The following is a 23,908-nucleotide window of genomic DNA, read 5'->3' as shown; positions in this document are numbered from 1 at the left end:
CACCCATCTGACTATACCCCAGCCACTCTGGGCAACTGCCAACATATATAAAGACACAATAAAACATTAAACGCTGTTTTTTTCCAGTGGATCTGCACGCCATATAACTTAGTTGGGTATCACCCATAAACCGAGTGTAAAGTAGAATAAAAATACAGTGGTACCTTAACCCAAGTACTTAATTCGTTCCGGAGGTCCGTTCTTAACCTGAAACTGTTAAGCCACTCTGGGCAACTGCCAACATATATAAAGACACAATAAAACATTAAACACTGCTTTTTCCAGTGGATCTGCACGCCATATAACTTAGTTGGGTATCACCCATAAACCGAGTGTAAAGTAGAATAAAAATACAGTGGTACCTCGGGTTAAGTACTTAATTCGTTCCGGAGGTCCGTTCTTAACCTGAAACTGTTCCCAACCTGAAGCACCACTTTAGCTAATGGGGCCTCCTGCTGCTGCCGCGCCACTAGAGCACGATTTATGTTCTCATCCTGAAGCAAATTCTTAACCTGAAGCACTATTTCTGGTTAGTGGAGTCTGTAACCTGAAGTGTATGTAACCTGAGGTACCACTGTATTACACTTCCTTGACTTGAGAAAGACTCCCAGGTCTTACTGTAATAGATAAGGAACCCCTTGCTTTTCTGGGAACTCTGTGAGTGCAGGAAAGCTCAGGGGAGATTTGCACTTGATTGAATAATGAAGGGTGCACTCACACAAGCAAGAAGGGCTTTCCACGAAACTGGACTGTTGTGCTTTCTAGGTTTGGCACTACTATTAAGGACAAATACAAGTGCTTTTACAGAGGGGATATGTTTTCACTATCTTGTATGTTGGAGATACTCCTTTGAGAAGACCCATTTGCATCTTCTCCTTTGCAAGCTGTTCTTCTCATTCTTCTCTTTCATTTTCTTTCTTTCCCTTATCACAAGTAGTATTGTCTCTGCAGAAGTATCCATGAGAAGAAGGCGCAGAAGTGGTAGTCAAGTGAGAGGCTTAATTTTGTTCTAAGTCAAATAATTTTGCTTTCAGATAACGAGAAAATAAAATGCAATGTTCGCTGTCAAAAAGTTGACACTATAAATACCAGAAAGTATTAAAATCCATTGTCAATAAAAGTAAAAAGCATGAATCACTTCACATCTTGACATATTTCAAAACTGCCACACACAGCACAAATTATAGTGTATTTGATTGCTCCAGAGATAATAGCACTTGAGAGTTCCTCTCTCAGCATCCAGAGTTACAACTAAAGGGGTTCAATTGTTTTGTCTTTATAAGATACAAATGTGTTCAAAAAACCTAAAAGTTCTATAAGATCATGTCTGATAATAAAATAAAATAAAAATAGGTATAACAAAGGATAATGAAAGATTTAGTCAAAGAAAGAAAGCTACATTTATGATTTTCAAAAAAAATTAACCCTTTGTATGTGTGTGTAATTTATCATGTTGAATAGCAGGGGTCCCTAAACTTTTTGGGCCTGGGGCACAAGTAGAAATGTAAGAAATGTCATGGGCACCACAAAACACACATTTCACAGAAGAAAAAGTGGTGGTGCTTAGAAATCCCTCCCCCACAAAAAAACCTAGCCAAAATACTCAGAGCCCTCCTTAACAAATCATAAAGGGGGGAAAAGGCTGACAGTCCCCCACAAAACAAACAGCCCTCCCCAAAATTGCTCTAGATCAGAATGTGAAAGTGAGCCACAAAGTTGTATTTTCCAGAAACCATAGAGATTGTAGTGTAACTTTTTTATTGTAGCATAACTTCTATTTTATTTGGGAAATATTTCTTTAAAACCAATAAAAACTTCTGGGTTATTTGACGGATCTTAAGCTAAATAGTAGAGTAGTATGTAATTATATTTGGAAGGGCTGTTGCATAATAAAAGAATTCCATTTTCTGAAGGCATCTGTCTTCAAGCTGTGCTTTTTTTTACCCAACCTAGGTGTTTTAGGAATTAATAAAGATTAAGTTATACATAGCTTTTGAGGATGTTAATTATGTGAAGTTATCTTTTACTCAGAAGTCTACAATAATCACTTTTCAGTCTCTGAATGATAACCGAGTTCCAGTAATCAGGAAAGCATCAATACATATTAGCTGTGTAGCATCTGCTTCCTGCATCATGAAAAGACACTGTTTAGACTCTTAGAAACATTACACCCATTAACATTATGTGGGAAAAGTTAAATGAAGTAGTAGGATTGTGTAGCTGATTTATATCATGAGGTCTTGGATTTCTTTTGTTTTTCTCTAGCTGCAAAATAATTCTAACAGCATTTGTACTAGTCATTGTGATCTCCAGCTCACCATATTTATGTGTGGATGCTTTCTAAATAGTTTGTGTCTGTAGAACACGAACAAAGGAAGAGGAGAGGGGTGATACCAGGCGGAAAAGAGGATGCAATTTAATTAATATTCAGACTTGACGTCTGGGATGTAGTGACTCCTTTTGCAGAATAGAAATTAAAAGGAAAATGGCTGCTCCATTATGTATAAGATTTTAGTTTAAAATCAGTTTTGGACAACTCACATTGGTGGATCACGTCACATGAAATAATTTCAAGATTTCATAGAAGTGTGCATTATGCTTGTGTGATATCTATATCTATCTATCTATCTATCTATCTATCTATCTATCTATCTATCTATCTATCTATCTATCTATATTTGACCAAACTGCAGGAGGCAGTGGAAGACAGGAGTGCCTTGCATGCTCTGGTCCATGGGGTCACGAAGAGTTGGACACGACTAAACGACATATATGTCGTTTAGTCGTGTCCAACTCTTCGTGACCCTCTTCGTGATATATATATATATATATATATACTAATATATATATTAGTATATATATATATATATATATATATATATATATATATATATATACTACACGGGAAGACACCCGAGGACACCAAAACCTGCATATATACTAATAATATATATATACTAATAATAATAATTTTTACATTGTTTTTTCATATTTTACATGTTAATGGGATCTATAGTTAGCTATCATCTTTATATTTGCAGATTTATATGTTTTACAACTTGTAAATAAATAGCTTCTGATTTTTTTTTTTTAGGCAATTTAAGGAGACTTTGTTACAGAGCAGAGAACACACTTGATGTTAGCAAACTTCATTTACCACGGGCACTTATTTTTGAGAAGTCATTAAAAAGCTATGGTAGTGCCAAAAAACTGGAGTCATTACTTCTTCTCTTTGCCAATACTAAGAAGTCTGACCCTAAGCATAATACAATTAAACAAAGGAAAACCAGATGCTAATTATCAGGGCAAAGTCTGACAGGCTATGCAATTTATTCCTAAGAAAATTCTAGCCGCTTGAAATGTGGACAATACAGAATATTCATACATGTACAATAGAAGGCAGTTCTTTACTTAGACTAGGAAGATGAAAAACCTGTAATTTTTTCACTTCAAAATATACTTTGAAAATCAAAAGCAAATTCTATATATTACTACATATTACAAGGTATTGCTTTTGTTGAGCTGAATCCTTTGATTCATTATGTTCATATAGCACAACTGATGTTAACAGGCTTAAACATGTGTAATTGGATGTGAGATGGCAGTATTTAATGGGACGAGTTTTGTTCATGAATGGGAAACCTGTAATCTTCCAGTAGTTGTTGAACCACAGTTTCCATCATCCATAACCATTGGTAGGCTGGCTGGGACTGATGGAAATTGGAGTCCAACAACATCTGGAGGTTCCCATCCCTTGTCTAGTCTGATGACTGCAGCCTAGGAGTTGTTGCCTTTTTAAATCCATGATACTTTTTGCCCAGTGCCCCCCCTTCATGCTGTGGTCAGATATCCGTCTTATACTAGGGCCAAGTAGTGTAACCATCTTTCAGGAAGTGTAGTAGGCACCGCGTTTGATGTGTTGAAGAATAATTCTAGACTCAAGCATAGGACCAAATTAGTTGTCTGGCAATAATCATCACTAGCTGATTTCAAACTACTGTCACTAGCTGAGGAAGCCCCTAAAGCAGAAAGTCAAAATTAGACTATCAGGAGTTGTGGTGCCAATACTAGCATCACTTTGGATGTCATCTTCCCGCACTCTTCAGACAAATTGTTTGTGCCTTTGCCTTTGCCTTGCCAATTAAGATGCTGCCATCATTGGCTTTAGAATCAGAACACATACTACAGTCTCTACTATAGTAAGTGAAAACACGCACACTAGCTATTCATATATCTTAAACTTTCATCTATGTCACTTATTCCTCATTCTGTATGTGGGAGCTACCTGTTAGTGGAGTTCTGCTGAAGACAAGTCTGGATCCAGCCCATTCTTCAGAATCAAATCAAGAATGTGCTCACTACCATTTTTCTCCCATTGTCCTCCTGCTGCTGCTCATTCATCAACTGATGATGCCTTCACAGTTCTGGTAGCCTCGCTTAGATGGCTTCTTAAATTCTCAAACACCTACCAGAGGTTGCAGAACTCTATAAATGAGTAAATGCCATCAAAATGTGTATGTGTAAAAGATCTTTGTTATATTTTATTTCAGTTGCACTCCCTCAAGTTTTAATTTCTGTATTTCATTTTAATGTTGCAATTATAATAACTGAATGGAAATTATGCTGTCACAAACTTAGCATTTCTGATGAAAATTGGGAAGGATGCTGGCAATGAGCAACTTATTTAAAACAAAATGCCTTCACTAATTAGACAAGAAATCATAAGGCTGTCAAATGAAAACTTATAATGAAAATAATTTTGGATATTTCTACACAATAAAAGTCTCTTTAAAAAAATCCTCAAAAGACCAATTCAAACAACTCTGGGCTTATGCCAAGATGCAGAATTTGTATTCTAGCTGATTTGCACACAAAAGTCAATGGTTGTTTGCTTGTTATTCAGTACACTCAGATGCAATTATTTCAGCCTATGGCCACAATACCCCAAGCAGCTATCAGAAACGTTTTCAGTAGCGTAGTAATATATGAGCATTCAATGAAAACCTGTAAGGTGGCTGTGTGGAGAAATATCAGAAACCTCTTAACGGCAAGCAGCTTAGGTATAATCAGCACAAAAGGCTGGTTGCTTTTTTAATTGATGTCCTGGAAATATATGTAACATGTATAAATGTTTAGGGGCTAAAAATTTCAATGGTGATTGATACCAGAAACTGCAAGTGTAGCTTGCAAACCTCACCCCTAACATTTGCACAGAGAGGATCCTCTTCAGTCCTTCACACAAACTTCAGAATGAATATCTGAATACAGTTTCTAAGCACATTTAGTTGGATTCACTTAGAAGCTTCCCTGTGTTTGGGTTCTTGATAGTAGGAGGGCTTCTGTGTGTTTTTAACTGAATGCATCTATAAGGCCCTGTCACACCTTTGTGCTGAACACATGAAGAAGTGCCTGCACATTGTGGAGATGTCGGGAATGAGGTTTGCATACGTGCCTTCTCCATTTTAAACCCTTGTGTGTTCAGGTGAAAGCCTCATTAACTCACCTCATTAGCTGAATGAAATAGATTGGAAAGAGCTTAAAATGTGATACTGGGCTTCTGCTGTTGCTTTGGCTTTGACATCTTCAGTATCCAGGCAGGACATTGTGTCTTGGCTTTGTGCCCTGGAGAGCCCTCAGGATGACTTCAGAAAATTTCTCTTCATCACGCTTTAGTAGATTGCACATGTCTAAATAATAGCCAGGTTAACTAGAAGTGGGTTGAAAAATAAGTCTTGTGTCTAAAAGGGTTTATATTCATTTGTAATGGAGCTACATCAAAAACTGGAGAGGACTTCTCACATGAAAACTCTTTAAAAGTCAGCCAATACTAGCCAAAAAAGCACAGCACTTGGCACATTAGTTTGTTAACTGACAGTGCCAAATCTTTCATCATTGAAAACTAATCTGCTTTCCCATGGCTCTGCAAAGAAAGAAAATAAAAAACCCTAGAGGTGGAAACATGTGTTTTTCTAAAATTGTCCTTTTCTACTGACATTTTCTCAGTTATGCCATCCCTAATTACTGTTCTCTATCCATCAAATTTAAGGCAGTTTCCTAAATATTGTGTAAATGGTCTATTTAGTGGATATATCAACAAGAACGTGCATAGAAGTGATCCAGGAGACAAGTGATCTAATCTGGTTGGAATGGCAAAGCATAGGGTGCACATCCTTAGTTACTATAGCATTTTTCTTAGCCTTGGCAAACAGAGCTATATGGCTAGGTTCCTCTTAAGAGAAGACGTGCATGTCATATTGGGATCCACCAGGGCTAGAACCAGGTGTTAATGTATAAGGGTTTATTCATGCAGAGAAAAAGGATAAGAAAGGGTTAAGTTAGGGGTGCTGGTTAATTTTGGGTGTGCTTGTCCTGCACCTGCATCTAGTTAAGCATGAGTGAACAAGCATGTGATAGTGACTCAGCACAATCTAAAGTATAAATACACCTGTGTTTGAAGCAAGTTTGCTTTGTGTTGGAATACTATAAGGAGACTGTATGCTGTGGGAAAGACTCTACTACAACTTTATGCTAAGCTGGGGAACTGCATTGTACTGACCCTACCAAAACTGTCTGGTATTAATACGTTCCATTGGCACATTCTGATGGTGTGCTGAATGGGCACTCTGCACACGCCCCAATACCAGGAGGCCTCTATTTTGGTTCAGCTGCTCTTCATGTGGTCAGCCAACAGGACTACAGTTCAGAATATCTTCTTGACATTAAAGGATTCCCAGGTACTGATGCTCTTTAACGAGGGCTATACATGACTTCTTGTTTAGGATAAGACTTTGGGTGGCAAATGTCTTGATCTGGTGAGTTGTGACTCCTAATGACCCTTAGTACTGACTCCTTGCATGACTCCTAGTTCCTAGCTTCTGATTCAGCTGCCTGTGCCTTAGGCCTGACTAGGCATAGGATTTTGCCAACTCTTCTTAGTCAAAAAGAACAGAGGGCTACTAGGATGTTGCAGAACTGTTAATGGCCTGTATCAGTGTGACACAACTGCTGAAGTGTGTCACTTAAATGTTGCAGTTGGGATGAAACACTATTATTTGCTGTTTTTCACTCAGCAGTGCACAGTTAAACTATGGAACTTGCTCTGACAGGACACAGTGATGGCCACCAACTTGGATAGCTTTAAAAGAGGTTTAGACAATTTATTGGAAGGTAGGGTATCAATGGCTACTAACCATGATGACTGTGCTTGGCCTCCATGGATGGCAGCAGCATTCTTCTGAATACCAGTTTCTAGAAACCGCAGTGCAGAGGCGGTGCTTTCGTGCTCAGGTCCACTTGCAGGTTTCCCAGCAGCATCTGACTGGCTATTGTGAGAACAGGATGTTGGCCTAGTTGGGCCATTAGCCTGATCCAGCAGGTTGTTCTTATGGCAAGAGTAACTGCTATGCCTCTCTGCACTAGTGCTGTGGTACACGTTATGGTTATGTGCTGGCATCAGGACATGGACAACTGTCATGACGTGCAGTACTAAGAAATATGCTAATAGTCTGCTTGGAATTTCCAAATGCCTTGGATGAGTCCTTTGCACTAACAAAGATGCTTGAAAAATATTGAATAGCTGTGAACAAAATGATCATTTTGTGGGTGGGTTAGCAAATACCTGAAAAATAAGAAAAATAAGAAAGAAGGCAGGCATAAATAATCACCATGGAAAATTATGAGGATCCCAATTATTTGGGGCAGAAGCTTTGTTTATTCATATATATGTCATGAGTGGGAAAGCTCAGGCCCAGGTGCCAAATGCAGCCCTCCAGGCTTCTTGATGTCTTCCTGCATGTTCTCTTGCACAAGTCATCCCACTAGTTAAGGGACTTTAAATTGGCACTATGTTGAATTCTCCCCCTTGTATTTGAGGTAGTGGCAGGAAAAAAATAAGGATTTTGAGTGTGTTAGGACCTAAAACAGTAAAAGTCAGTTTCAGTGTTCTTTTCCCCTCAGGATCCTTGTCAGGCATTAGACCAATCCTCAACACCAAAGATCTGGTGATATTTAATATTTGATCTAAGTATTAGAAGGAAGCATACTCATTGATTCTTTTTAGACTGAAGAAGTATCTGCTTTCCACACCTATCAGAGGAAAGGGATAGATGTGTGCAATTAAGACTTATTCCAACCTATCCATGTTAAACGAAGGTATAATGATTTAATCATTTGTTATTATTTTATTTGGCTTTCAAATCTGGCTAAAGAGCTCCTATTGTTAAAAAAATTCAGATCAAGCAAACAGAGGACAAATGCTGTATCATTATTCACAACAGGCTTGGACAGCAGTTCTGTGGACTTACTGGTGTAAACCCATTCTCTCCTTCCCTGGTTTCCTTCTTATTGTTATGAACTATGTTTCTGGAAGCTGACTGATTAATTCATGGTCAGGACTGTCAGCTGGAAAAGAAAAGAGAAACATGTGGGAGAGAAATTTGCACTGCAGGTTCTGCAAAGCATCTTACAGCTGTCTTGAAATCCCACAAAGAACTCTGTGGATTTCATAGTGTCCTACTGGTCTAACATCCAGCATATTTAACTGACAGCTCTGTACCAACCAACATAACTTTTTTGGAACCTTATTAACACAGAGAGAGACAAAGATCTAGGGGAAAACTTAAAATGATTTGTATGGTTAGATGAATTCCCCCATTTGCCTATATTAATTTGATGTAAGGATATTCTAAAATCTGGCAAAACAAAATACCGTAAATCATTTATAGTCCACATAAGTCTAGCAAAAGCAGAGACAAAATCAGCAAAAATATATTTAAAGCTACTCAGCCATTTTACACTTAGATGTATGTTTAATGTTGTAGTTCTAAAATTATGTCAAACAATCCAGCTCCCTAAGCTGTTAAGTATAATTGGTTTAATTCACGCTGGCTATAAGTAATGGTGAAATAGTTTAAAATTGGAAAATTCCACAGCAATATTCTAAGGGAGCCTGAGCTTTAACTGAGCTGATCAACTATTGTTGTTTTCTGCTAGCTAACATGCTTAACCTTAGATCACATGAGAGGTATTGAATTTTAAATCTTGGAAGGGTGGTGGCTGGAGCTCTTTGTTCCCAGGCTTTGTGAGAATAAGGATGTAAATGAAGCTCTTGGTGTAAACAGGCTCAGGCAGAATGTAGGCTAGACTGCAGGTTGTGGGAAGACATAGACATCTGCTTCTAGGTCTTCTGGAATTATTTCATATTTTGTAAGGTGCTGTGTTTAAGCCTTGGACTGGCATATGTCTTATGGAACTATTTGGATGTTTTTGTTTTGTTTTGAAGAAAGTTCTGCAAGTAAAGTTTTAAATTACTGGGCCTTGACAATGTTTCATTTCAAATGGAGTCAGTTTTCACTCCATTTCTAACTTCACAGTCACTTCTAACTGTATAATATTAATATCTGCAATATAAGCAGATGCAAGACAGTTTATATCAGAACACCTGTCCAATGCCAGGCTGAGGGGTTTGATTCCCCCACTAGCACGGGTCCTGTGATATCGGAGCAGATAAACCAAAGAAATCTAGAGGCTGACCAAAGAGGGTCAGAGCAGAGCTCCACTGGGAAAGAGGTCTGATCGCACTCATTGTTCATGTGGCCAACAACAAACACTTTTATATTTAGTTGCCTTGGTATTACCGTATATACTTGAGTATAAGCCGACCCGAATATAAGCCGAGGCACCTAACTTTAGGACAGAAAACTGGGAAAACCTATTGACTCAAGTATAAGCCGGTTCACCACACCACAAACCTGGTGGTGGCGGCAGCAGAGGAGGAAGAACAAGCAGCCCGAAAGGGCTGTTTTTGGGCTGCTCGCTCCTCCTCTGCCACCGCCGACAGGGGCAAAGGCAGAGGAGGACGAAGGAGCAGGCCAAAAGGGCTCCTTGTCCCTCCACTGCCACCTCTGCTGCTCGCAAAAGCAAGCATAGGAGCCCGGTTGGGAGAGGCACAGTGCAATACCGCACCTCTCCCAGCCGCGGCTCCTGTGCCTGCCCTTGCGAGAGACGGGTGGTGGCGGAGGGACAAGCGGCGAGAAAGGGCTCCTTTCTCACTGCTCGTTCCTCCGCCGCCACCCACCTCACTCGGGTATAAGCCGAGGAAGGCTTTTTCAGCATAAAAAATATGCTAGAAAAGTTGGTTTATATTCCAGTATATATGGTAAATCATTGTGTTGCAAAATGAATGCTTTGGAACTCCTTGAAATTATTTGAATTGCTTTCCAGAAGTAAAATATTGATTTATCTAGTATGCTTAGTTAAATAAATGTAGATAGTACTGCTTTGGTTTTAATCTTCTTACTATGAAATGACTGTTAATAATTTTAAATTTGTATGATTTTATTTGGACAGATTGCAGAGTCATTAGTTTGAAGCCTGTAGTATAAATGAACAAAATAATCAAAGTATTAAAACATTAAAGGACTGTAGTCATCTAGCATAACCCGCAGTAGCATAGCCCACAGTTTATGCTCAAGGCTGCTGAGAAGTGGGTACAGAGGACGCTGATGGACTGGGCCCAGAGCCAGCAGGGTCTCCAGACTCTGACCTTTTGCTTAAAACAATTAAGTATTTAAAATGAAAATAGCCCCCTAGAAAGAAATTTATGAGGCAAAATATGCAGGTACTTTCTAAGCAAAGTCTGCAAAATGAGACTGGCTTCTCCCGCCTTTCATTGTTTTAGCTGTGTGAAGTCAGAGCTGTGATTGATGAGTAAGTTGTTTCGACACCAGGCGCTAGAAATCCCATGGGTCCTAAAGAGCATTTGTTTTCCACTCCCCTTCATGCACTTTCCCTGATTTTGTCTAATTTTCTAGTCCTTCAAATCTACACAGTTGGCTCTTCCTTTTTTCCAAGCAACTAGGATGCGTCTTCCCTGTGGTGGGGTCATCTGAGATTAAGTCCAAACAAGTTATTTTCTAAACACACACACACAAATGCAAAGCGTAAAACCTTTGCAAAGAGGCGTATGCATGTTTCCTGCTGTGCAAGAGGTAAAGTCCAGGCACTCATTAAGAATTCTCCGTTTAGTTAACTTAAAATATGATATGCATATCTGCTCAGAAGCAAGCCTCTTTGTTTTTAATGGTGCTAACTCCCAGGTAAGAATTGCAGCCTAGGCTTTGTTTTAGGGTTGGCATTAGGGGAGGGAGGGAAGGGGAGAGCCTTTGGCTCTCTAGGCATTGCTGAACTACAACTTCTGCCATCCCTGGCCGTTGACCATGCTTGTTAGGGGCTGATGTGTGCATTACCAGTAGTAGGACTGACTTGGGATCCAACAGATCCTTGGTTGGGTCAGCTCTGCCCTCAAAATGTCCCAGTTGGTAGTACAAATGCATCTGCTGGTACATTTTGGCCTGACAGAGCCCAGCTAAGTAGAAGGAAATGTCTACTGTATCCCAGTCTCTCCAGTGTAGCCCAATAACCAAGTAAAAAATAGGATATTTATTGGATAGAATCACCTATTGTTCTGAGCTATAACCTGCTGCCATAAACTGCTATGGATAAATCCTAAATGATTTAATTTTTTTATTATTGTAAAAACACACCAAAACCTGCTTATTGGTTATATTAATAAAAGGTAGCATCCAGATACTGTAAATAAATAATCAGTATTTTGGTAGTAACTAGTGACTGGCCTTTAAGAAAAGAACAACAACTTCTATCAGCTATCATTTTCACTTTCACAAGTACAAGAATACAATTGTCTGTTCCTTTTTCAAAACTAAAAATAAATAGGGTCAGCAAAGATACAATAGACTTTCTGTCATAATGATACATGAACTCTATTAATTTACTCTAATTTATCAGCTTTAATTAAGGTTGCCATACGTCCGGGGGGAAACCCAGACATTCCCTTTTTTGGGTGGGCCAACATGCCCATCCAGGCAGACTTTTACACTTTAAAGGAAATGTCTGGGTTTGGAGGAGGCTGGCAGAGGCTTGGGCTGCTCTATACCCTGTGCACCCATGCCCCTCTTTCGCTGACTCAGGGTGGCAGTCGCTTGGGCTGTCCTCTCCCCCCTCCCCCCTTTTTTGTTCAAGATATGGCAACCCTAGCTATTGGAGAGGGTTTCATCTTAGCAGGTTGAAGTAGCAGTTGTGTTAACCTTTTGCAGCTTAGAAACACAACTATTTCATTATAAAAGAAGGGGTTATATGTGGCCCCTATTACATAAAACTTCTTTAAGAATTTAGCAATACAATCCTATGTGTGTTTGCTTGAAAGTGAGTGTAGGATTTCAGTTGTAGTCATTCTTGGACATACATTTGACATTAAAGTGTGATCTTTTTTCTGTTTGGGGGGAGTATAAGATGTGCCTTCATATGCACCAGGGGAAGTGGAGAAGTCTATTGTGACTGTTAAAGTTTGCCAACACACAAGGTGTGTTGTCAGGGATGGCATGTTCCCTGAGCTGATTCTGATAAACTCACTGTGCTTCTGTGAGCCCAAGAAGTGTGCTGTTTCCTGAAATGGGCTAGTTTAGGGGGTTCACAGTTTCAAGAAAGCTTGAAAATCAGTTTCTGGCAACTTTTCAGCTGTTCGTTCCAGTGTTTATGATGAAATGAATAGGCTTGATTCAAAGTAATACCCAAAATAAGGGTGGTAATTTTCAGTGAAAGTACACTCAAAAGTAAATAGTGTTAACTCAGCTCTAGGTAGCATTGCATTAATTCACCCCTCCTCCTCTTGCAAGCTCCCTGGCAGCCATGAGTCCTACATTACAGTGCTGCGTGGCCCAACTCCAGTTTAAAGATAAAGAAGCCTAAGAAGGGAAAGCAGGAGAGGTCCTGAAGTTGCCTCTCAACAGTTGGCTCCTGAGTTGCATACTGAGCAGGCACAGAGGTACCCTGGTCAGTTTTGCCCACAACCATGAGATGAGACACATTATATTTCTATTTAAATAATATCAGTTATTTATTAAATTTGCATCTCTATATATGAATGAACATTTGCAAATTTATTACAAACTTCTTTTGTCTTTTTTGGAGATGCATTTCTTTTGCTGCGCATGTGTGTGTTTAATTGGCCACACTGCTTGAAGCAGAATCCACATAGTCAGATGAAGTCAGCCTGTGATAGCACACCATAGCAAGTTTCATTTACCAACCCGCTGATCTTCAGCATCTATCTCCCCCTGTTCCTACTGTGACAGATGTATTCTGTTTGGAACTGCAAAAGAAAGCTTAATAGAAATAATGGCTTACTTAAAGCAAACCTGAATGAATGGTGATCAGCTAGTGAAAAGTGGCTTTCTCTCTGCCTTTCTTGAAACCTAGTGAAATGTAGAGCCCATCTGTTTTGCTTTTAAAGTGAAGCACATTGCAGGCAGCTGTTCCTATCTCTTAATTTATCTAAACTAGATGTGTGTTGTTCCAGAGTACTCATCTGACAAATGCTTTTGTTGTTCTATTTGTCTGCAGCTTGTATCAGCAGCATCTAAAGATGCCAACCTTTGTTGATATTTCCTTAACATGCATAACATCTTCTGTCTTCTCAGGACCCAAAGCTTTAACAATTGCATTTTTCACTGTTCTTCAGAATGTACAGATACATTTGACCGATTTGTCTGTATCTTTTGTTGAAGCTGATTCAAATAGTTTGTGTAATGATAACCTGTTACATTTCAGGAAAATGGTTTGGGGTGGGGGAAGGGGAGAGGGAGAGGGAGTGAGACAAAAAGAAACAGAACTGCCAGAACCTGGGATTATATACAATTCCTCAGCATGTTATCCACTTCTTTAACATTTTATGCCAGCTACAAGTGCAATTAGCCCATACAGTTTATGGCTATCAGATACATTCAAAAGTTTTGTTCGTTAGTTTCCTAAGCTTATTATATGTGATTAATGGAACAGTTCATTTCTTGTTTTGTTGATTACAAAACAACATTCCTTGCTCAACAGAATAATATATTTCTAGAGATATTTTTTTTAACATCAAGTTGATGCCTGTAGGTTTCTGGTATATTGTGCCCACTTTATCTAGAAATGGACATTTTGCATCTTTATTCTAAAAAGCTCCTTTTTTAAAAAAAATATACATTCCAATACCTTAAAAAAAATGTCTATTGAAGTTGAAACTTCATTTCAAGAAGCACTGCACTTTGTTTAACTCTATTTTTTTTAGTATCCAGAGTTACTGAACCAGACTTTGCTTAATTAATAACTATAGGATGTGAGGCAGTTCCAGTGCTGCTTTTTCTATTAACTTGCAATTTCCTTTAGGAAATGAGTAAACTGAGAGGAATGGTTGCTGCAAATAAATGCAGTACAACTGTAAATTGCCAAAATGCATTTAAATAAACTGAGAAACATGGCTAAATAGAGTCTAAGCTCTTTACCTGCTCTGATTCTTGTTGCTCCAAAATGTAAGTGCTAAAGATAAGCAACACAAACACTAGTTCCAGCCCAACACCACACATTATGATGTTACAGTGGTTACAGGACTTCATAGCATCACACACACACACACACACACACACACACACGGAAATGATCCAAATATGAAGGTTCAGGGAATAAGAGACCAAAGACAAAAATGGTTTAAATTCCAAACTATATTTAAATGTGTGATAACGTTGTAGTGACTTGCTGTATTAAAGGTGCATCTGTGTAAGTTGTTGTTTTGTGTCAGCCAGTTGTTGTGCCAAACTATGTAACACAGGAGCCAAACTATATAATACTTTGTTAGTAACTATGGAAGGTTGGGGACATAATATGCCAACACACACACACACACACACACACACACACACACACACACACACACACACACTTTTCTACTGAAAACTGTATGTGAAACTTATATTTGCTCTTCATAATTCAACAATCTTGGGGCAGGTCACAACAATAAAGTACATTTTAAAAAGTGAAAAGACTTAAAACCAAAAGCCACTCTGTTCTACCCCATTTTATAGGCCAAACTACTAGGTAAAAAAAAGAAGAAAAGTCTAAAAGACTGAAGGAAAAACATTTTTGTGTCAGCCAGATCTCCACTACTGTGGATTTTCAGAGATTCTGGGCCTTTTTAAAAAAGCCTGGGGTCTGTCCATTGCTTCTCTTAATCACAACTTATGAATACAGTGGTACCTCAGGTTACAGACATTTCAGGTTATAGACTCCGCTAACCCAGAAATAGTACCTCGGGTTAAGAACTTTGCTTCAGGATGTAAACAGAAATCGGGCGGTGGCAGCGGGAGGCTCCATTAGCTAAAGTGGTGCTTCAGGTTTAGAACAGTTTCAGGTTAAGAACAGACCTCCGGAACGAATTAAGTTATTAACCCGAGGTACCACTGTAGTATTGAATAGCTCTGTTAATTTACCCAATGTCTGCCTGTCTTTGTTTTCATAAGTGGGAATGAATCATTCTGATTTATTCTCAATGCTATTTATTTTTTTGTCTTTCATATCAAAATATAGTTACTTCAGTAATTCAGATAAAAAGGGAAAATATGCAAGGAAAGTGATAATTAAAGCTGCACTGCATAGAAATAGATATCGGGGTAATTCAAAGGGCAATTCAGAGGCTTCTCATAATTGATGATAAAGGCATCATCAACAGGAAGCAATAAAAATCGGCCAGGACTTGGAAACAGGAAACTTTTCAGCTAAGCTTACTAAATCCACATCCCCAAAATTGCATGGTTCCCAGTTAAGCTTGCTTGTTATATAATAAATGGTCATGATTAAATCAACACTGCCTTAAAAAAGATAATTAGAGTCTTGTAATTTATGGTTGTGTGTATGTGCACCTTAATATCAGGGTTTTATCATTTATCTGAGCAGCCATGTAAAATGTATTTGTATTTTGCTTAATTTTAGCAGTATGTAAGCACCTAATTGTTTATGTACCTGAAATTACTTCTTGTTCTTGATTAATATGTGGCAGTGAGTTCATCTGAGTGTGTCTGGTTATTAAGGTTGCTTTATTAAAGTCACGTTTTAATTTCCTGAGTTAATTAAAGGTTTTTGTTGTTTTACAATCTCCCAGTTTCTGTGATGGTAGACATTGTACCTTTTTATTCATTCAGTTTCTTGTAATTTATCACAGCTGTCAATAGACGTGTTGAACTATTTACTTTGCATTTGGGTTGTAGTGATGTATAAGTGAAACATGCAGTGTTATAGTGACAAATTGCATTTGTAAATGGGATAAAATGCTTATCTTTAGTTCATATTTTAAATAAGTTTTGCAACTTAGACATTTTTAAAAGTCATTCTAAGGCAAGCTGTGTCCCTCCAAATGTTGCTGAACTGCAACTTACATCACCCCTACATCACCCCTAACCATTGGTCATGCTGGCTTGAGCTATCGGAAGTTGGAGTCTGACCAGTGGTGTAGCGTGGGTTGTCAGCACCCGGGGCAAGGCAAGTAATTTGTGCCCCCTAAGCCGTGGATTTGCGCCCCCTAACCCTAACCCCCAGATGTTGCGCCCGGTGCGCCTGCCCCCCCTGCCCCCCCCACGCTACGCCACTGGTCTGACAACTTCTGGATGGCTAGTTTCTTCACTTTGTTCACCCACCATTGATTTCCATATTAATTTGTTGCTATTCATAAAAAGTCTACTTGTTTCCTTATTTATTTCCCTTCCATTTATTTTGTTATTCCCATTCATGTTCATTCTCTTTTTCTTTTAGCAAACTTTAAAAAAAACAGAAAATAGGGACCTGATTATGGTATCAAGATTATGGTATCAAGAACAGAAAGTTAAGAAATTCCTTACTTCGTAAGGGAGGAAAAAGCAAAATAACAAGTTGGTGAAAAGATGAAGTCAATTCATAATGTGCTAGGATATCACAGAGCAATATGAAATAGCTGAGTGATCTCAAGTTCATTGTAGTAGACACAGTAAGCATCTTTTAAAGTTAAAATTAGCCATTTTTCTTTTCTCAGGCTTGGTATCTGATTATTTGGTCAGATGTGAACCCGCTGAATTTCTCACAAGCTTTTTGATTTTAAGATTGCTTTTAAATCTTTAGAAATAATCCCATAAAAGCTGTTCAATGCAAATCGTTTGAAGAAACCTTTGCTAAAGGCAGCTTATAGGATTTTATAATAACAGACAATATATTAGCAGAGTTGAGTAATGTGACAAATAACCTGTCTGAATGAATAAATCAATTTTATACGTTGGCTATCTTTCACAGAAAAAAGGCATACAGAAAAATCTGAAGACACTCCCAAGGAGTTCTGATCCTAGATTGCATGGATTGGTTAGCAAGAGGAAGAGTTGGCTGTTTTATTATAGCAACCTGTTTATGCAAAGCAATCCTATGCTTATTTGTAAGTTGTACTACTTTGATAGGTAGGAGTGTGTACCCACTTTGGATGAAACCTGAATCCCGAACCACAGCAGGCTGCTTCAGAGTGATTCAGGCTTTGATGGAGGTGAAGCAGGGTTTCAAGAAAGTAGCTTAAAGTGCTGCTCCTGAAGTCTCATTTGGAAGACCCAGGCAATGTCAGACTATTTAATAAGATTACAGTCCCCCTCTAAGCTCTCCATATAAGGAAAATAACTGGAGGGCAGATGGACAAGTAGGCGTGTAGTTTTCTGACTTGAGAGCTCTAGCTTACAACTAGAATTTTTCCGTCCCAAGGCTCTTTTTCCTTCCAATCATAGTGCTCTCAGGAGAGATAATAGAAGGAACAGAAAACATCCCAACTGAAACCCCCCTGAAGCTGCCTTTCATTCAACAAGGTCCTTAGCTCCTGAAATTTTATGCACACTATTTTCATAAAAATTTCCCTCAAATATAAATTTCCCTGTTACTTACCTTAACAACTTTCTTTCTCAACCCCTCTGCCCCCTGCAGCCATCTTTCAATTTTTTTTCAGGTTAAACCTAAGGGCATGTCTATGATGTTTATCATTTTCAGATAATGCCCCCCCCAAAGAACGAATAAATAATTTCCCCCAAACTTTAAATACTCACCTTGTGCAAAACCTCCTGTACCTATCTCTGTGAAATTTGGCAAACTTCATTCACTATGCCTGCAAATTTTATCCAATTCTGTCAAAAGAGTAAAAATGTTATAGCCATTTATTAATTTCCTCATGTCAGTTAACGGGGAGACATATGAAGTCTCTGATTTTCTTCAGAACTGATATGAAGAGTGCCATGCCTGAATGTTGCCCAAGTCAATCAACTTGTTTTCTGAACCAGTTTGCAAACTGACCCTTGTCTTCTGTGTATCTTGTCTCTAGCATTTATGCCCATTAGTCACTGTCACCATTATTTGTTTTCCACCCAGATTAAAAAGTGTTACTTTGCATGCAAGTCTAAACAGAGATAATGAACTGGATTTATTTCTTCATATAAAAATATTGGGTGGTATTCAAGTATGGGTAAACCCATTGAAATTAATTAACATGGCTAAGTTGTTCTTTAATTTCAGGGGATTATTTTGAGAAAAGCTAAGTTGAATATCACCCGTTTTATATAACATATGTGCATGTTTTTCTTAAATGTAAGTTGTTTGGAGAGCTTCAGATGACAATTGAATAATAAGATAAATAAATGAATAAATGAAATGTAAAATCAGCTTTGCAGTGATAGATATTGTTTCACAACAGAGCAGTAACTACATGATTAAACTTGATATAGTAACACTGCCTCAAACCTTTCTTGGTCCATACCTATTGTTTCTTCTTCTTTTATCTTAGCTTATATTGACCATCAGAGATATAAACAATAAAGGTTGTGGTATTACGGGAAAGCATATGCTGGGCATATGGCTCAATCAGACAGGGCTGCTCAAGTGATAGCCAAAAAATAAGGGTGAACTTAAAGGATACCTTTTTGGGAGCATTGCTGGATTTAATGTGGCCATCCATTTGGCCTTCTGGTTCTGCATGAAGTTTTTCATGTGGCCTATGTCCTATGACAGGCACAAACATGTTTCCAATGTCTTGTAGGTAACAGGATATCTCAGGTAAAGCATCTTCCCAAATGTCCACATTGGAATCATAGTAAATAAAACCAGGCATTGTGGAAAACATCCTTTTACAAGTTGATAAGCACCATTAACTCTGATTTGGGCTTCCTAATCAGTGCTGCTCTCCTAGTGCTGTTGGACTCCAACTCCAAATGCTCATAAATGAGGGAAGCTGAAGCCTAGCTATATCTGAAGAGCCACAGGTTCCCCATCCCTGACCTAGAAGAAAGATTCCAGATAGTAAATATTGAAATAGCCATTAGCCATCCTTAAATGGGAGAGTATATGAAGGTTAAACAGCAAATTGTTGCTCAGTCTAGACTCTAAGCTTTAATGTATCAAGGGATAACACAGCATCTTATGGGAAGAGATGTTGTGACATTCTTACTGTTAGAGAGGTGTGTGTGTCTGTTATACACCTCAGCAACTATGTTCTTTTAATAGGAGGTTAATAGCTATTCAGATAAGAGGAAGAAAACATATCGCAATGTAATGATAAGGAGTTGGCACAAACAAGGAGAATTGCCAAGGACAATTTTGGGAGGGAAAGGTAACAAAATATGCAAGCCAAAACCTGCTGAAAAGGAATGATTGAGGATAACACCTTAATAAGATAATGGGAGTTTCTAAGTGGAAAACAACTCCAAATATGGTGTGTCCAATTGGAAAGCCAGGTAGAGAGTCCACAAGCTGTTCACGCATAGCTTTAGGTAATAATATTGCATAAATGATACGGGCACAAGGATTGCGTGTATTTACCTGATAGTATAGTGAAGAGTGTATAAGAAGATCCTAAGGGCATGTACTGTTCTCAGACCATGCTTGTGGAAATAGCCTTGTGGCTGATCATTCAGAGGGGCCTTAATGATTAATAAATCTCTATTGAGCCTACCTTGTGTACCTGACTCCTCTTTCCTTAGAGGCTTTTGGCTGTCTACTCCAAGGAAGGAACCCTAGGAATTTTCCTAAGATTACCTATTGACTTCTGGGTAAAGGATCCATATACATTACAGGTTTAGATCTCAGGAAAGTGGTCTTCAAATCAGATAGACAGAGAAAGGCATAGAGAAGACAATTAGATTTAATTAACAGGGAGTGTCTACAACCTGTCTGTTGTGTCTTGGTAGAAAGCAGAAAGAGATGTCTTTCCATCAGGAACAAGAAGTGGGCCGTTGCAGTCTTCGTCTAAATATAATATTTCACAGCTGTGAATCTTCTATTACTTAGATAAATGAGAAATACAGGTATTTTTATAGTAATTTCAGCTGGGTTACAATTGTGTTGTGTTTTTTTAGCAGAAGTCAGGAAACAAAAACAGACTTGTACTGTTCAATCTATGAGCAGGATGTGCTGAATAGACAGACATCTGTCAAGATTGTAGCAGGCATTTTATTTGTTCCTCTTTTAGCTTGGTTTAGAATGTTCTTTGTTTTCCTTTCATAGCTGTCTTTCTGACTTTGTTGACTAAGACTGCATTCTTTGCACCTTACTCCTTAATTATGGTATGATGTGGGACTAATTAGGTGCAATACGGTGCTAGCCAGGAATTGGCGTAGCAATTACATCATTATAATCAGTGTAGAGCATCCATTTAAGCTTTTAATATCTTTACATACAGTGATACCTGCCAAGTTTACACAGGTCTTCTTTCTTCATGGACACAAAGCATATTCCACAAATATGAGATACTTGCATACTCTCACCCTTCTTTCACAAAGGGCAGCTGGACTTTAGTATCCTGTAACATTTTAATAGCTGATGTCACTACTGGCAAAGGGAACCTACTATTGAGAAATAGTCCTTGTTTTGAAACTGGGTACATCTGAAGGGAGTAGCTGCATACAAAAATGCCTATATAGGCAGATGTATAACAAGACTGAGTGGGGTGGAGGGGTTTTACTAGCTTGTATGAAGGCTTACCAAAGTTGGTATTCTTATCAACATTGCGACCCTATAATATATATCTTGTATTTGTTGCAAGTTGCTAACAGTCACCATTAATTTATTTATATTAGCACAATAAGTAAGCCATTTCAACCCCCCAGAAAAGAAATTTAAAAGTATGAATGGTTGTACTAATCATAGTCAAGGCAAGTCATCCTCAAGGACTCCATTCTGGAGTTAGAGCAACTCTTAATTTTTGAAAATAAAAGCAGTCACAGAGATCACGTGGGAGGGGGGCGTGCAGATCAGGCGTGGGGATGAGGGAAGGAGCAGCTGCAGAGATAGGATGGGGGGAGGAGGAAGTGGATTCACCTGCACTGCATGGTTTGGATTGGAGGGGATGGGGTGCATCATGCTTCCATCAGTGGGGCAGCCGGTGGTGGCAGCCGCCAGTAAAGATGCACAACTACTGTGGCTGCTGCAGCTTTCCTGCTGACTGAGAAAATCGGCTCCGCCTTAGTGCCAGAGGAAGGTAGTGCCACGGTGCCTTGAAGTGAGGGCAATCAGCTGTCCTGTTCTATGTCAGCATGAGAGGAAAGCAGCACCTTGCAGCTGGCTGTGCTGTTTTTCCTCAGCGCGAGCACAGCTCAGATCAGCAGCGTTATCGGCTGAGATAATCATGTGGTATCAGCAGTGTCTTGAAATTGGCCGCCCTGCTCACCCTTGCACGAGGAGTGATATATCGCTGGGTATTGCCAGGTCAAAATCGTTATTGTGGTGTGGTTTCGAAACCGATTTTGACCAATATATTGAAAAACCGCACAGCGCTAAAACAGGCCGTAAAAATTGTGATACAGTATTGCCTTGCAAAAATGACAGAAGTTTAGTTGGGGGGAGGCAAGGGATGGGGCTGCAGGCCCCTTGGGTGTGTTCTGCAGACCCCTAATTGGGAACCACGGGTAAGAGTTCCCTTCAGTAGTGCTGCTTCACTTTCAGGATTTGGCTGAGAGAGCTGCTGGGTACAAGACTGGTAGAGAGATTTAAGTCAGGGGTAAGGTAGAGAGTGGAAGAACTTGGCCAAAGTTTAAAAAGGGAGAGGAGAATGAGATTTCTTAGAGAGCGGACCCCATTTTCTGGCCATACATCTGGAGTAGTGGTACAAGTCTCTTACATACATTCTACAATTTTAGATCATCCATGGAATGCTGGCAGTACTTATAGAAAGCCATGGACTGTACTTGTATTGTTCCACTGTTCTTGAAGAAATACAACATACAACAAGGCTCTTTTATCTAATAAAAAGGGCATTCTTTTATTTGAGACTCCTTTGACCAAGTTCTAAAATGACTGCCTACAACAAACCATAATAAAATTAAGGTATGTTTCCCTTGAAAAAGGAACATTTCTAGCATATTTTATTACTTTCCATTATTGAAATGCATTACTATCATCACTTATAATAGTTATGGAATGCATCACAGTCTGTGTTAAGTGCTTAGAATCAGGAAGTGCCAAAATGTTTTAGAACCATGATGTTCTTCCTTAACAAAAATGCCTTTGAATTAATTAAAAAGGATATTAATTCCTATTTTGACTGTGGGATTCTTTCATTCTCAGAGTAATTTCTGCATTGCAGTGAAAGTGGTATATCCCCAGAAGTACAGTACAACAACATATTGCCATTAGTAAGCCACTGGTGAAACCATATTATGCAACCATTCTGTTTACAGCTGCTTAATTAGAGAACTAGCTGAATCTTATTTTTAAAGGGAAAAAGATAGGTGCAAATTGGCTATCACCTATAGTATCTACAGGAGTATTCATTAATAAGATGAATTGCAAAACAATTTCGTAATGTGATATATAACTATGAACATCTCATGCTTGTTCAGCACTTCATTGGACGAGGTACAGCAGATTAAGGAACCCTCAAAGGATTGAATTTGTAAAAAAGAATGTAAACACTATTCTTATACCAAAGGCCATTTCTTATCTTGTCCTTATCTTTATTTGTTTAAAAGCTTTTCTGATTTGCTAGGAAATTAAGGCAGGTAGCAAAGGTAAAAGTAAAATACAGATTTAAAAAAATCACCCCCTTTAAAAGCCAACTCAGCTGGTGAGAATGTAAGCAAAGCAGTCACTGAGAAACAAGAGGGGGTATCAGCATGCTCTACAGAACCCCAAGGTTTGCAGGATATTTAGGTGAGGAAATCTAATGGGGCACTTTACCCCACACCTTGTCACTAAAAAGGCGCAAAATATGGACTGTGTTCAATGGCCCAAAAATGCTGAACGTCTGTGGAACAGTAAGGAATGGAACAACAACAGGGAAGGCTAATTGAATATATCTGGGAAAGGGGCATACCTGGTTTGCTGGAACACACACTATATGTAGGCATTGTGTGTGACATCGCATGTACATGTTGCGGTGGTGGGCACCCACAATCCTGAGGGCGAGATGGCACCCCTGTTCCGCACTACAACATTTTTACCACAATAAAAATAAGCTCAAGAAATAACTAAAATAGTGGCAGAATTTCAGCTAGACACTCAGTTGAAAGAGTTAAAAAGGGTCAAATGATAGCATCAAGTTTCAGGTTAGTTCTGAGAACACCCAACCAAAATGTCTTCTGGAACAAGAAAGTATTCAGATTGCAACAAGACCAAAGAGGCCTCCTGGATGTGTGAATTCAGGATACAATGCTATAGCCAAGCAGATTTTGTCCTGTATGTTCCATCAAACAATGAGGGAACACAGATCTAGGCTTTATCCAAAGTCCAGAGATAGAGACAGAGAGAGAATGAGAAGGTAGGTTGCTACTGAAGTAAGGTGGAACTCCTATGAAAGAATAACTTTGCCTGCCATGATCCTGCTATTTATCCTCTACTTGTAATGAACAATGGTTAGGTAAGTGGTTGGGTTGTTTGGAGGATGGGGGAAGATATAATTGGGTAATTGTCCAAGCTTAGATTGTGTCAGAAAGCAGAATATTTGTAGTTATTACACTGATTTATTTGATAACCCTGATACCAACCATCTTCTTGGTCTAATGGCAGCCATCTTAGCTTGAGCATAGGACTCAGCTGATTT

The 23,908-nt window shown here is 38.8% G+C and overlaps 1 protein-coding gene and 1 long non-coding RNA gene across 4 annotated transcripts in view; one reads left to right on the top strand and one right to left on the bottom strand.

Annotated features, from left to right (window-relative positions):
- Positions 1–23,908, top strand: part of ATRNL1 (attractin like 1) — a 502,266-nt gene that overhangs the window by 397,883 nt on the left and 80,475 nt on the right. The window lies entirely within an intron of this gene.
- Positions 8,205–23,908, bottom strand: part of LOC310845837 — a 51,386-nt gene continuing 35,682 nt past the window's right edge. Inside the window, exons 2-3 of the long non-coding RNA XR_014564991.1 lie at positions 17,931–18,008; positions 8,205–8,400 (exon numbers count right to left, since the gene is read on the bottom strand). This is a non-coding gene — a long non-coding RNA (uncharacterized lncRNA). The remainder of the gene's footprint in view (positions 8,401–17,930; positions 18,009–23,908) is intronic.

Source organism: Podarcis gaigeae, assembly GCF_964106915.1.
Source record: "Podarcis gaigeae genome assembly, chromosome: 5".
In the NCBI taxonomy this organism is placed as follows: domain Eukaryota; kingdom Metazoa; phylum Chordata; class Lepidosauria; order Squamata; family Lacertidae; genus Podarcis; species Podarcis gaigeae.
The sequence above is the reverse complement of the archived record's forward strand: the minus strand, read 5'-3'. Positions and strand labels throughout refer to the sequence as shown.